The following is a 15952-nucleotide window of genomic DNA, read 5'->3' as shown; positions in this document are numbered from 1 at the left end:
GAGGCTTTTATAGCTCAGTTCTGGCCGTTTTGGGTCTCGACGATCCCGGGAACGTGGTTGTTGGTTGATCGAGATCTCCGTGCATGTCACACCGGTCGCCTCGGGATGGTTCAATCCTGTTGGTGCGGCTGGAAAACGCGCTGGCCGTTGGTTTGCTCCCTTGCGGTGCCGTTGACTGGTTATGTTAGGGTTTTTCAAACCCTTAATGGTCTTGGGCTGGTTCAGGCCCACTTAGTTTCAAAATATTTTAAAAACTATATAATATATATATGTTTTCAAAAATGTTTTAAAAACTATATATTATATATATTTTCAAAATGTTTTCAAAATTATATAATATATACATATATATATTCTAAATAAAAAACATAAAAATAAATATGGACGAAAATGAGTGTCTACACATTTAATTAAAAAATTTATGTAACATTATAAGTTATAATTGAAATTATTATCAAATATGTAACTTTTTATAATGGATATGACAAAATTTTTCTTAAAATTGAAAATATTACATTGTCCATTTAAATGATGTAGATTAAATAATATTTTAGATTAAGATGTAAAAAAATCTTCAGTTGTAAATTTTATTCAATTGATAGACTCATGTAATATTATAATTATTACCAATTATGTAACTTTTTAGAGTGAACAAAGTAATGTAGATAATATTATGTTTTTCATACTAAATAATGTAAACCAGATAATTTTTCAGGTTAAAATGTAAAAAGATACAATTAATTGTAAATTTTATTCGGTTGAGAAACTCGTGTAAAATTATAGGTTGTAATTGAAATTATTATCAAATATGTACTTTTATAGAGAGGATATGTTGACATTTTCTATAAGAACTAAAAACATTATTTTGTTCATATTAAATCACGTAAATCAAATAATTTTTGAAGTTAAAACCTTAAAAGATATCGATGATAAAGTTTATCCAATTAAGAAACTCACGTAACCTTGTAGGATTATCAAACGTGGAATCTCTTAAAGCGGATGCAATAGCCTTGTCAGTCGCACAAAATAACATTAAACCTAATGTGACTTGATTTTAAATTATTCGAACCAAATTCTGCTTTTATCTAATTTATACATATAGAATAAATATTTTACACTAAAATGATATAAGAAGATTATATATAGATATTTAAAAATAAAAACCGATGAAGCAAGCACATTATATTTTTTCCTCAAAATGTTCAAATGGTATTAGGCTAGGAAATGAGAGCCATGAACTAAACATTGGATATCTACTATAACGCCAGTCAAAAGGAACTAATAACACTCATATATCTACAACTTTATGCCCCCATTTCTTTCTCTCTTCTATTTCATGTTCTCAGAAGACTTCTCCTCTCAGTGCAGCTGCTGCTCTTTGGATGGCTCTGGCAACTCTCCAGATTTCATGCTGAATTGTTTCATCCCTTTCCCTTTTGCTCATTCTTGTCGATTCCGCTATTGCATCTGATATTCCGGGGAAGAAATCCAATTCGCTCCTGTGGTTGCTGCGAGGTCCGTATATCTGAATCAATTAGGAAAAAGGAGTTATATCCATGCGCACCGATCAATTTATTCACCATCAAAACCTTAATGTACCCATTTTACAAACTTAAAGTCGCGACTCCCTCAGAAGATGATCTAATGCTAAAACAGCATGTTTCAAGGTGATAAATACGATGTTGGAACTTCAAGCTATACAAACTTGCAGCAGAAGTTAAGCCATAAATCAAAGAAGCAAATCATATTTACATATCAGTATGTTAAATCTGTCCTAACAGCAATATACAAAAGATCCTTACGAGATGCTTGAACCACTCCTTTCCTTTAATTCCATCTGTATCTAGGAAGCCTCTTTCGGCAAGCATCAGCCTATCATTTAATGCTCGGATCTTCAGAGTTAAAAGATGATCAGTAAATTCTCTAGCCATCAGATTCTGCAATCCACAACGGAAGAGATACCACAGAATTAGTCTATAAGAAATGAAAACTTGAAATATCTTTCCTCCATCATATTAGTAGAATTCCAATAAACATTCTTGCCCTTTTACCTTTGTTTCATTGTTAGCATGTTTAACTGCAGAAGTCAGTTCCTGAATCGATGCAGCTAAGGGAGTGAGGGATATGCTATCATCCAAAACCCTGCTCAAGGTATCTTTATACACCTATACAATATGGTCAGAAAATGGTTTCAGAATCTCACTCGATCACGATGGTTAGGTGCTTACACACTAACCTCGACAAAGATTGAAAGCCATCAAGGAAAAGAAATAAAGTAAATTGATCTAAAAGAAAGCATAGATTCTTCATGTTCAATGCTTCCGAATGCAAATGGGTGGATCGTTGTTTTAAATGAAAGTACTTCAAGGAATATATTCCAATCATCAAAGTCAAAATTTTAAGTTATTTTAAACTAACAGTTAACATCTTACCTTGATAGAACCCCAGATAGCTTTGACAACTTAATCATATCCAAGGATATCTCTAACAGTAAACAATCCACCGAAACTTTGTATCGTAGAAATGAGAGGAAACTCTTGGAAATATGAACAAACATATCGAGAGAATAACTCCATACCTGCAACTGTTTAGCATATGAAAGGTAATCAAGAGGTAGAATCGGATCATCAGCAAGGCGAAGGCCTAAAAGATCCCAAACTCCAGCCACTGAGATGTTGGACAAAAAAGTGTTATCTTGAGAAGTTGATAAGAAAGTTTTTACGGTTTGATTATCAAGTGAATGTTTGAAATTCGTCAAGGGATATGTTGGAGGAAAAGAAAGCTAACCAGCCACATGACGCCAAAAGAATGGATCTGCGTTGTTTATCATCCAGCTGAAGGAATCGGAGGCAGTATGATATACAGGAAAATCTGGATAGAAGAAAGAATTTCAAAGTATAAATTGTAGCACTAAAGAATTATGAACTGCTAAAGATGCATTATGTTCAAACTTTCAAACAAAGACTGTTGTGATAACAATGTACCTCTTCCATAGTATATGTCAACAGAAGGAATCCCGGCATGTTGCAAGAATGATGCAAAATCAGAATCCACACCAGTGAGTCTTTCAATCTGCAAAGCAACCAAAACAATCTCATTTAATCTATATGTCAACAATTTTATATCAGAATACATGAATGAAGTACAATTGCAAGTGGTCAGTCCTCGGGGGATAGCAGCATTTTCCTTTTTAGTAGGTCACTTTTGTGTCATTCTGACTTTATATAAGGACCATCCATCGAAAAGAAAATGGTAACCAGCTGTAGTGGGCATCTGGATTTTGCTTATAATCAATCATTTCTCAAGGATTCAGCCCGATCACATCAGAATAAAAAAGTGCTTCTCAGGTAAACTATATCTGGTAGTATTGTTGTTCATACGCCATTCATGATGAAAACCATCACCGTTCAATTAGCCGGGCATAATTGCATGCCAGCTTGACTTTTCCAGTGATGCACAAATGTCCACACTTGTACTCCCCCCCCCCCCCAAAACATACGAAATGAACTGAACAAAAAACATGAAAACAATAGAAGCTTGTGACATAATATGGTCCAAGCAACTTTATCAGAATATACATGCACTTCCCAAGAGAATGCATAATCAAACAATTGAACTTGTGAGCATGGGAAAGGTCGATCTATACTTATAAGCTAAAATATTGAACAGAAAATTTAGAACGACAAAGATTGTGTGGCCCTACATTACTTTTTCCATTTATGGTTGTCCACTTGTCATATATTGTAGCAACCTCCGAATCCGGAACCTTGACCTGAAGTTAGTTTAAATGTCAATTGAAGGGTATAATAAACCAAGTCTTAACAGTTATCCACTTTTTTCCATCTCTCTTATCTACCTTCTCTGTGACCTCCAAAATAAGATTATCTAGCTGAGGAGTTGCTCCAGCAAAGAATCCAGGCCCTTGCACTGCACAATCAACATTAAGATACGCCACAGCTTTAGCACCAAGATTCAGAAGGTTCTGCTCGACCCACTCAGTAGAACCGATCTGAAAACAAAATAGCAACAGATAATTAGCTTTGGAGAACCAATGGGCCAAAAATAATTATAAAATATAAGCTCTATCAAGTTGATGACTATTGAAAAATGTTCAAGTATGCTGCAAAATGCATACTTCTCAAAACCGGAATACTATATGCATCATATCTACACTTAAACCAGATAATTTCCCTCGAGTAACCCTATGCGTCAGAAAAAAAGATAATCTGGAAGATGGATTATCATTCTATACAAGGACATCAAAAATTTTAAAGCTCCGCAAGTGAGGTTAAATGGCTTCTATATAACCTTTCAATAACTATTTATTCATCAATTTTCATAAATATGCCCAAATAGTGCATGAGTTAACCCTCTAACCCAGCTTTTGGAGTTTAAAACTTTGACACTGGTCTAGGTTTTGGTGTTTGATGCCAAATTTGCTCCACATCCATAGCATTTTTCAAACCGGTATCAAACAAAGAAGAACGGTACCTACCATTCCAAACTCTTCAGCATCCCAACTGCAAAAGATAATTGTCCTACGAGGGTTCCAGCCCCTTCGCATCAAAAGGGCATATCTTCGAGCAATATCAAGAAGTGCTGCAGTCCCACTGTTGGGGTCAACGACACCATACGTCCATGCATCTCTATGATTCCCCATAAGCACATAACGATCAGGCTCTTCCAACCCACTTATGACAGCGAATACATTATAAATTGTAGCCAACTTTTTCTCTCCCTAGAAGAATAAACCATAAGGTAAGAATCCAGATATATATAGATGTAGAAGATCTTTTCAGAGAAAAGAATTTAAAAAGGTAATGATCTTTCTGCTTTTCACAAAGAAGAATATTAATAATAAATGATTAAAAATAGCTAAATATGTATAACTAGAATCAACTAGAAGCGTGTTTTTAAGACCAAAGAAGAATGAACTAGTTCCAATAGTGGGAAGTCCAAAGTGAGGCATCAATAAAGCATGCTGATATCGCTCAACGTATTTTCCCTTCTAGAAACAAATCAAAATCCATAACGCTTGAGCATAATGAAGTAGATTACGGGTTCAGATTTCAGCTTAGTGATGATAATTTTAACTGATTAATCTGAATTCATTGCATATAACATATAAAAACTTCATTTTTCCAGTCAAAGCTTCCATGACAAAACAAAAAAGATTTGAAACCCACAGACAGAAAAACATGCAAATGGTAGTGACCACTCATACACCATGTAAAGACAAACCAAACTCTGGTCCAACCAATGCAAATTTCCTTCAATTACCAAATATGCATAAACAATTAGATACTCAATATAAGCCATGAATTACAGGGCAATTCACTTGGCAATGATTTCAAACTTGCTAAAATTAGATCACCCCAGCTTCTTCAAAAAGCATCAATAACCACTCTAATTTACTAAACTAGCTTTTCGAATTAAAAACGCAGGTCAAGATATACCATCCAGCAAAAGAGGCTCTGTTTTCAGTCAAAATTTAACATTGAAATCAATACCAATTCAAATTGCAATCTTTCAAATCCAATTTGACATCAAACACAAAAGTCAACCACTTTCCCATTGTAGATAGCATACACAGGAATAAAATAAACAACAGTGTGCAGTGACAACAAATAAAAGCAAATGAAATTAGCATCAACAATCTACCAGCCAGCCAAAACCAACCTGGTAAGTAAAATTCACCATAACCGGACCCGGTCCAACCCGGGACAAATTAGACCGGCCGGAATCCCTCCATTCCTGGGGAGCCAAAGGACCCCCAAGATACTCCAGAATAAGCTGAGCACTCTTAAAAGGCAAGGGCAGAGATGGAATTCCAGGGAATCTCTGGGAAGCCTAACTGTCCTCTAACTCCAACCTCTCCCCATCTTCAACCCCAGCCCATCCAGGGGTTAAAGGGTCCCCAACTCCCTTCATAACTGTCCCTCTTTCAACTCCAGACCCAAAGTTGTCCCTCGAAACATCCCCTTCAGCGTACATTAGCACCCCCAAAGCGCCCATTTTTTCAGCTATTTCAACGACGGCCCCTCTACCCAGACCGCCACCTTTTTTAATCATCACTATGTAGCCACTAACGTTAACCTCCATCCGTCGAAGCGCATCGTTGTCATCTTCCGTCCCGTGGTTGGCAAAAACAACCTTGCCCAGCGCCGTTCCCGAGGGAGAAAACGCATGGTAGGGTCGTATCAAACTGGAAGATACATCGTAATTAGCGATACCCATTTCGTTTAAAGGCAAGTTAAAGACGGTGCCGTTACTGAAATGCATTGAAAGGGAAGCATGGAGGGGGTAGGACAAAAGGGTCCGAAACGGCACCGTGTGGGTTTCGAAGCCAAGGTTTTGGAAGTGGGTTTTGACGTAATGGATGGTTTCGAGGGAAGGCTTGGTGCCTGCGAGATGAGGGTGGGAGGTGAGGTAACGGAGGTAGGAGGAGACGGTGTAGTTGGTGGCAGAAGAGAGGAATAATTGCTGGAAAAGGATGGCATTTTTGGGGTTTCTGGGTGGGTGATGGACAGTGTTGAAACCTACGACGACGAGGATTATGAGGAAGAGAGAAGTACAGAGCGGGGATCGCTTTGAAGTGAAGCTGCTGTTTGGTTTTGTAAGATTCTGAGACATTTTCTTTTGTTTTCTTTGGATTAGATGAGATAAGAAAGCAGGGGGCTTTGTTTGGCAAAGGTGGCTGCCTCGGTTAACAGGCTTTTTTTTTTTTTTTCTCAAAGAGAAAGTCTACTCCCCAGGTTTAATATACAAAAGTTTTGAAGTCTACTGGACATTGAAATATATATATATTGGTTTAGAGAAGGTGCCAAAACTTTGAACAGGTTTTATATAAAGCAGTCAATTCAGCACCCAAATGGATTATGCCATGTTTGCTTCAACGGAATAAAAATGCGATTTCCGTTTCGGTCCACTTTCTAAAGACGTCATATGCTCTGATCAATTTTCGACGTGTTGTATATCATCTACATCAGATCAGAAATTAATCTCTATATCACCTTATACGACAATTCTTTTTACCAAACTATCTATTCATTTTTGCCGTTAAACCACATTTTAGCTTTAGTCCAAAAAAATTGAATCAAGGTTTAGCAGTAATAGCTACTCAACAAGACGATGAATAGATTAGCTTTTACTTATACAAAGGAGTATTTTAACTCTGATAATCGATCAAAACTAATAATGTTATATTTGTGTCGAGGATTCTTTGTATCTCAACTCTGAATTCTGATCATTTCTAAATCTCTGATATTTAAAAAGTACTTCGAAGTAGAATTTTGTAGTCGGCTTTTAATGATGATTTAACAGAGGAAAAAAATTGAGATATTTTCATTATGTGTTTAGAGATTTTATATATGATAACATATAATATAGGTATTAACGTAAAATGATAATAATTATACGTAAACTGATAAAATAAATATATTTACTAATATAATCAATTATTAATTTATCCTGATAAATTATATAAGATCGATTAAAAACTATGTCAAAGGTTTTTATTTTCGAGAAGTATAGTTTACTGAAGGCTATGCATCCAAAAATACCCTTATGAAATCTTAATCATGATGTATTTTCTAGATGTTTTAGGCCTGTTTAGTGTGGTTTTCTAAGAGTAAATTTAGTTAAAAAGTTTTTTTTTACTGTAAAATTAACGTAAACTGGTAAAAGATGAGAAAAAATTATAGTAGAAATGATGGTTTCAAATCAACCGTAAAAGTTAAGATTTTTAATTTTTTTTTTCACTTTCTATTTTACGTTTCAAGTCAAATTATAATTTTATCTATACTAATATATGTACTCCACTCAATTATATATTTATATTTTATTTTAATAATTTAATATTAACATCTTTAAAAAATAATTTATTGCTTAATAATTTATTTTATGTACTTAAAAAATAAATAAAATTCATGATTTTATATATTAAAATATTAATAGAAAGTTATTAAAAATATATATTTTATTATAATTATATTTTTATTTATATTATTTATATTTTATTATAGTTAAAATTGATATAATTCATATATAATAATAATTTTTTTAAATTTTTATAGTTTAAATTGATATGATCATATATAAATATAAATATAATTTAAATACATATAATAGACATTTTATCTTTTTAAACTTATTTTTTTACTAATAATTCTATACAATTAAATTTAAATTATAATTTTAAATAACACTTTTAAAAATTCATTTATAAAACACTTTAAAAAATCACTTTCAAAAGTTACATCAAGTTGACTCTTAATAGCAGGAGGTAACACATCAAATTTAACATTTAAATAAAAAGAAAATATAATATACTTTATACGTCTGTTATTGATAAAAAAAAAGTACTTTAATTCAAAGCTATTAACCGACAATATTATATAATACAAGGGGATATGTAATTGAACGTGTGTGATGTGATGGTCAGAGGCGTTATCATTTCATGCATGAAATGGAACTGAACACTGTAACTCTGCTCTTGTTGGGTCCAGAGATGGATGGAACAAGGTGGATGCAGGTAGTTATTCTTTAAAATTTTTAAAATAATATATATTTTTAATTAATTTTTTATTAAATTAAAATAATTACAAAATAATATATATTATAAATAGTTAAAAAATTTATTTCCGTATCTCTAAAATTTTAATACTTTTTTTCTAAAATTTTATGAACACGTACTTTAAAATATAATGATTATTGAGTGATCTGTTTCTACATTCATTTTCTCAATCCAGGGAATTTTAGGGAACAGCTTCACACATCAACTACACCTAAACACTTTTTCTATACAAAAGAAATGATAGGAACCAAAATATGAGCAGGCAATCGCAACTTTTTTTTGGGGGATTAAAACTTGGTTGTGGTTTAGTAATTTTAGGCACAAATACAAATCATATAATATCAAAAGTAGAATAAGAAAGGGGAATGAATGTGTTGGACGGTTTGGTGTGAGACCATGTGGATGTTATATTTGGCTTGCAAATTGTTAAATTTGACAATTTGGAAAATTTATCTTGGTTGGTGGTTAACTTATTGGAAATTTCATTTTGGTTGGTGGTCAACTTATTGGAAAATTCATCTTTGGTAGGTGGCCAACTTTGCACATGAGAATTTCATCTTTGGTCCCTAAAATATTAGGTTATTTATAAGTTTAGTCCTTAAAACTCAACTATAAATAGGCCTAAGTATTTCCATTAGAAATCATCCCAAAACACAAGTTCTCTCTTCCATTTGTTTTCTACATTCTCTCACTTTGGGAATTCTAAAGAATTCCATTTGTTGTAATATTTGTTGATAGTGAAGTTATCATCCGGTGTGGTACCCAAGGAGTAGACGATATTCTCGTCGAACCTCGTAAATTTAGTGTGTTCTCTCATTTATTGTTCTTTATTCGGTTTTTTCATTGTGTTTCAATATTCAATAGTTTGATGGGTTTATCCGCTGTGCAAACTTTGGTGGTTATGATCTTAACATTTTAGGTTAATTTTGAAACTACATTCGTGAGAGAAATAACCCGGTTTCCCAACAATTGGTATCAGAGCTTCGGTTGAGGTTATCTTGGTGGTCTCGTTACTGAAAATATACAGTTCATGCTATTGAATATTGTTCGTTAGAATTAAAATGCCAAAATACGGATCAGTTTGAGACATCAAGTTCTTCATCTGGATCAGTGAGGAGGAGGATTTCAAATGCAAATTTCTCGGTGGAGTTGTTCATTGAATCTGATCATTTTGGCATGTGGCAAGGCGAGGTTTAGACGCTTTATTCCAACAAGGTCTAAACATCGCTATTGAGGAAGAAAAGCTCGAATATATGGAGGAGAAAGAATGAGGAACTATCAATCGTTTGACGTGCAGCACGGTTCGATCTTGTCTTTCCAGGGAGCAGAAGTATGGCTACAAGAACGAGACTTCTGCAAGTAAGATGTGGAAAGCATTGGAGGAAAAATTCCTAAAGAAAAGCTCTCAAAATCGTCTCCACATGAAGAAACGATTGTTCAGATTTGATTATCAACCAGACACCAATATGAATGAACACATCACTGCGTTCAATGAGCTAGTGGCAAACAATAAGGCATGGATGAAACCTTCAAAGATGAAGATTTGACTTTGATGTTGTTTTCATCTCTTCCAGATGAATTTGAGCACCTTGAGACAACGTTACTTCATGGTAAGGATAATGTTACCTTAAAGATGTCTTTGTATAGTTATGAGCTCAGAAAGAAAACCAAGAAGGGGAGCAAGTACGAAACAACGAAGGCCATGGTGGCAAGAGGTCGCTCGAAAAATCAAAAGACAAAGTGGAGAGGGAGATCGAAGTCAAAGTCCAGACTGAGAAAAGATGAATGTGCCTTTTGTCATGAGAAAGACCATTGGAAGAAAGATTGTCCGAAGCTGAAGAAGAAAGGAAAAACTGCTCCAGATGCATGTGTTGCAGAGCATGATGCAAATGACTCTGACATATCATTGGTTGCTTCATCAACAATATTCCATTTATATGAGGGGATATTAGATTCGGGTTGTACCTATCATATGTCCCCTAATCGGGAGTGGTTCTCCGATTTAATAGAACTAAATGCAGGAGTTGTTTATATGGGCAATGACAATGCCTGTTAAACTGTTGGGATAGGTTTAATTCTATTGAAGAATCAAGATGGATCAACCAGAGTTCTGACTGATATCCGATACATGCCCAGTTTGAAGAAAAATCTCATCTCGTTGAGAGCCTTAGAATCTAAAGACTCAGAAGTCACTATGAAAGGTGGAGTTTTAAAAGTCACATCTGGCGCACCTGTGATGATCAAGGGCATCAGGAAAAATAATTTGTATTACTACCAAGGTAGTACAATTATTGGAGCAGTTACAGCAGCTTCTGGAGGTGATGATTTAGTCATAACCCAGTTGTGGCATATGCGGTTGGGACATGCTGGAGAGAAATCCTTGCAAATTCTGGCAAAGAAAGGATTGTTGAAAGGTGCAAAGGCTTGTAAATTGAACTTTTGCGAGCATTGTGTTTTGGGAAAGCAGAAGAGAGTGAAGTTTGACACCACTATACATAATACAAAAGGTACTGTGGATTATATTCACTCAGATGTGTGGGGTACTTCAAAGACACCATCTTTGGGAGGAAACCATCATTTTGTAACTTTTGTAGATGACTTTTCCAGAAGAGTTTAAGTGTATCCGATGAAGTCTAAAGATGAAGTGCTTCGAATTTTCCTTAATTGGAAAAATATGATCGAGAACCAGACTGGTAGAAAGATCAAACGTCTTAGGACGGACAGTGGAGGAGAATATAAAAGTGACCCATTCTTTGACGTTTGCCATGAGTATGGTATTGTTCGACACTTCACTGTTAGAAATACACCACAACAGAATGGGGTGGCAGAGCGTATGAATCGAATACTATTAGAGAAAGTTCGATGTATGTTGTCTAATGCAGGGTTAAGTAAGGCATTTTGGGTTAAGGATGTGACATATGCTAGCCATCTCATCAATTGTCTGCCATCATCATCGATAGGAGGAAAAACACCATTGGAGGTATGGTCTGGAAAACCTACTACTGATTATGATTCCTTACATGTATTTGGATCCACTACTTATTATCATGTGAAGGAATTCAAGCTTGATCCGAGAGCAAAGAATGCTCTCTTTATGGGAATCACCTATGGAGTGAAGGGATTTCGCCTTTGGTGTTTAGACACCAAGAAGATAATTTGTAGCATAGATGTTACCTTTGATGAATCTACCCTAGTAAAGAAGGTAACAAATGAAGCTGTCCAGACAAGTAGTATTCTGCAGCAGGTGGAGCATACTCCAAAATAGGTGAATTTTCAGCAGACGATGATTCTAGAAGATGATGGAGCTAATTCTTCAACTCCAATAGAAAAATTAAAAGATGAAGATGTACAAACCCAAGAACCAATGGAGACACCAGAACCACTTGCAGTTACAAGGCCAAGGAGAAAATTCGTATACCTGCTCGATTTGTTGATATGGTGACCCATTCTTCCAGTTGTTTATCATGATATCCCTATCACTTACCAAGAAGCAATACAAAGCTTGGAAAGTGATAAGTGAAAAAATGCCATGGATGAAGAAATGCAATCTCTCCAAAAGAACAACACTTGGAAATTGACATAATCACCGAAAGGTAAAAGAGCAATTGGATGCAAGTGGGTATTTACAAAGAAAAATGTATCTCATAGCAAGAAAGATGTTCGCTACAAGGCAAGGTTGGTAGCTAAAGGCTACGCTCAAAAGGAGGGAATCAAATACAATGAAGTATTTTCCCCTGTTGTGAAGCATTCCTCCATTAGAATATTGTTGGCACTGGTAGCACAGTTGAATTTGGAGCTAGCTCAACTTGATGTAAAGACGGCTTTCTTGCATGATGATTTAGAAGAGGAGATCTATATGACTCAGCCAGAAGGATACAAAGATGGTGGTTGAAAATAATGGGTTTGTAAGATGAACAAATCGCTATATGGATTGAAGCAATCTTCGAGGCAGTGGTACAAGCGATTTGATAGTTTTTTGATGAGGCATAAATACACCAGTATGATGGTGTGTACGTGTCCTGACATTTCATATGCAGTTGAAGTTATGAGCAGGTACATGCATGATCCTGGAATAGGACATTGGCAAGCTGTGAAATGGATTCTACGGTATCTCCAATAAACCGTGGATGTTGGTTTAGTGTTTAAACATGATGAAGCACTTGGTCAGTGTGTGGTAACAGTAATCAAGTTCAATCATTGTTTGAACTTTATTAACATCCTGAAAGTTTAAGCACCTTCGGGTATATGGCGCTTATGAGCTCAATTAGAGGCACAACATCAAATTTGGGGAGTTGAAGAGGTTAAGTAGGCTTGGTAATTTCTAGCCAAGGTGGAGATTTGTTATATTTGGCTTGCAAATTGTCAACTTTGGCAAGTTGGAAAATTCATCTTGGTTGGTGGCCAACTTATTGGAAAATTCATCTTTGGTAGGTGGCCAACTTTGCATATGGGAATTTCATCTTTGGTCCCTAAAATATTATGTTATTTATAAGTTTAGTCCTTAAAACTCAACTATAAATAGGCCTAAGTATTTCCATTAGAAATCATCCCAAAACACAAGTTCTCTCTTCCATTTGTTTTCTTCATTCTCTCACTTTGGGAATTCTAATTTGTTGTAATATTTGTTGATAGTGAAGTTATCAACCGATGTGGTGCCTGAGGAGTAGACGATATTCTCGTCGAACCTCGTAAATTTGGTGTGTTCTCTCCTTTATTGTTCTTTATTCGTTTTTTCCATTGTGTTTCAATATTCAATAGTTTGACGGGTTTATCTGCTGTGCAAACATTGATAGTTTTGATCTTGACATTCTAGGTCAATTTTGAAACTATGTTCGTGTGATAAATAACCTGATTTCCCTAACAGTAGAATGCATCAGGGACATTCCATGCATTAACCTGCCTTCCTCTTCAGGATTTTACATTAAAGGTAAATTTGTAAATTTTAAAAGAAAATAATTTTTTTAAAATTTTACGAGATAAAAATAAATTATTAATAAAAATTTAAAATATAATTTTTTTAAAAGATTTTAGAGGAGACGAGTAGCCCTACCCAGCTCTCTTTTGTCCTTCCGCTCTTCTCCCCTCTAATCCTTTACTTATTCCTCCACCACCACTAGTTTACTTTAGGATTTTAGATTTTCTAAATCTATTGATGTAATTAGGATCTAAAGCACCTTTCGGAGCATGATTTCTCTACAGAGTTCAATGATTGGGATTACATGCAAAATGGCCTTAGCACTAAATTTGATCCTTTTCATCTTTTATCTCTAGTGGAATCTGGAATACACCCAAATTTCCTTTTCAAAAGAATGATCACGAAACTTTGTTACCTTTCAATCGGTTCAATCTGATCATATATGATACTATACATCATATTGATGTTCAGAAACTCGAATATGTTAAATGGAAAATGATACAAAAGCGACGTGCATACATGAATATCCCGATCAATTCTGCTAGATATTTATAGGAACCGGCAGGAAAATTTAACCAAGATTGCTTTGTACCACTTGGGACAAGGCATAAAATGTGAGTTAATCGTGTAATAGAATACATAGTGGAAAAGGTTTCCCCAAGAGAATATCTTTGTTTCAGTGACATATCTGTCAAAAGATACTAAGGCCATAAATGAATAAATAAAAAAAGAAAGTTTTGTGATGGCATTGTTGATGAAAGGAATTTGATGTTTTGTTTTGTTGTGTTTTTTTTATCTTTGGGATACATATGTTTGTAGTGAGGAAAAGAGAATAAAGAAAGAAGAATGAACCAAAGCTTGTCACTTTCACTTTGCATAAAAAGCTGGTCGCTTTCTCCCTCAAGTGGATGCCCCATGCTCGGTTGAGTGGGGAGAGCAATTGCTTCGATGCACAGGCCAAAATGTCCCTCACCTGAAAAAGATTAATACCAACATATAAATAATGCAATCATGGTCGATGCCTTTCCTTTTTGCAAAGATATCTCTTTTCCAAACACATGGAAAGTAATGCAAAAATCAGTGTCCAAATTATACATAAAATTAACTTTAGATACTTGAAGATTTTTTTCTCAAAGTAGATGTCTAATATTCCCGACGTTATTCTTTTTAAGTGCCTACATCATAAAGCTGTTAAAAAGATTCATTATCTAACACATGTCATGCTTATAAAATTTTCAAAATTTTTATTTAAAAAATACTTAAAATTATTATTTTTTAAAAAAACCTATTTTTTTCTAAAATTACAAAAAGACCCCAAAATTACAAAAAAAATCCTAATTCCAAATCCCTTTCCATCATTGGCCTCCTCCAAATAGCCAAAACCCTGACAAAGAGCAATCGCCCAAACACCTACCAATTGAACCCCATGCTTCAAGTGACAATTGCAACGAAAAATGTACGATCGCAAGGTGAGGACTCTAGTTAGATAACTTCAGCAAAGGGTGACAATTTCTCTCATCGTGCGTTAAAATTTAGTTAGATAAAGTGACCGACGACAAAGAATGATGAGTAAGAGGACATTGGCTACAACCAGCGTGGGTAAAGAAGTTTGGAGTTAGGATTTTTAAAGTAATTTTTTCTTAGATTTAAGAAAAAAATTGAGTTTTTCAAATAAATAATAATTTTAAGTTTTTTATTTTAAAATTTTATAAGCATGACACATGTCAAATAACACATTTTTTAACGGTCATGATAGACCAATTACCCAAAAAGGTAACGTTGGAAACATTAGACATCTACTTTAAACGAAAAATTCTTTAGATATCTAAATTAATAAAAGATATAATTTAAATACTTATTTTTATATTAAACCTTAAAGAAATGGTATTAATGCTCAACCAAATGATTTAGGCTAGTTCGAACTAAGGCTGTAAACAAGCTGAATCAAGCTCAAGTATTGTTGAGGTTGACTCCACTCAAAAACTCTTAAATGGAGCTCGACTCAACTCAACTCAAAAACTCATGAGCCTAAAAATTTCAAGCTCGACTTGAACTTGAAACCATTAACTGAAGCTCGAAATGAAAAAATAATCTTAAACTTAACTCGATTGAAACCTCAAACATAAACTCAAACTTGAACCTAATACTTAAATATATAAAAATGTTATACTACATTTAAAAAAAATCAACAAAGAAATGTTAATATTATTACTAATTTATTTTTTAAAAATAAAATCTTAATATATTGTATTTTCGAACTGCTTGCGAACTCTTCGAGTTGAGTATCAAGTAGCTCGTTTCGGCTCGTTAAGAACTCGAGTCGAGCTCGAGCTTGAGTGGAGTCTATTCGAGTCGAGTATTTATCAAGCGTTGACCAAGTTGATCTTGAGTAGCTCACGATATATCTTTCTAATTTACAACCCTAGTTCGAACGAGCATGAGTTGACACTTTGAAACGTAGT

At 34.5% G+C, this 15952-nt stretch overlaps 1 pseudogene; it reads right to left on the bottom strand.

The window, feature by feature from the left end:
• Positions 1-1295: 1295 nt before the first annotated feature.
• On the bottom strand, positions 1296-6658 carry LOC120202021 (annotated as a pseudogene).
• Positions 6659-15952: the final 9294 nt, after the last annotated feature.

Source organism: Hibiscus syriacus, unplaced genomic scaffold (assembly GCF_006381635.1).
Source record: "Hibiscus syriacus cultivar Baekdansim isolate YM2019G1 unplaced genomic scaffold, ASM638163v2 tig00008145_pilon, whole genome shotgun sequence".
NCBI classification, from domain to species: Eukaryota; Viridiplantae; Streptophyta; class Magnoliopsida; order Malvales; family Malvaceae; genus Hibiscus; species Hibiscus syriacus.
This window is presented reverse-complemented; position numbering and strand designations above follow the sequence as displayed.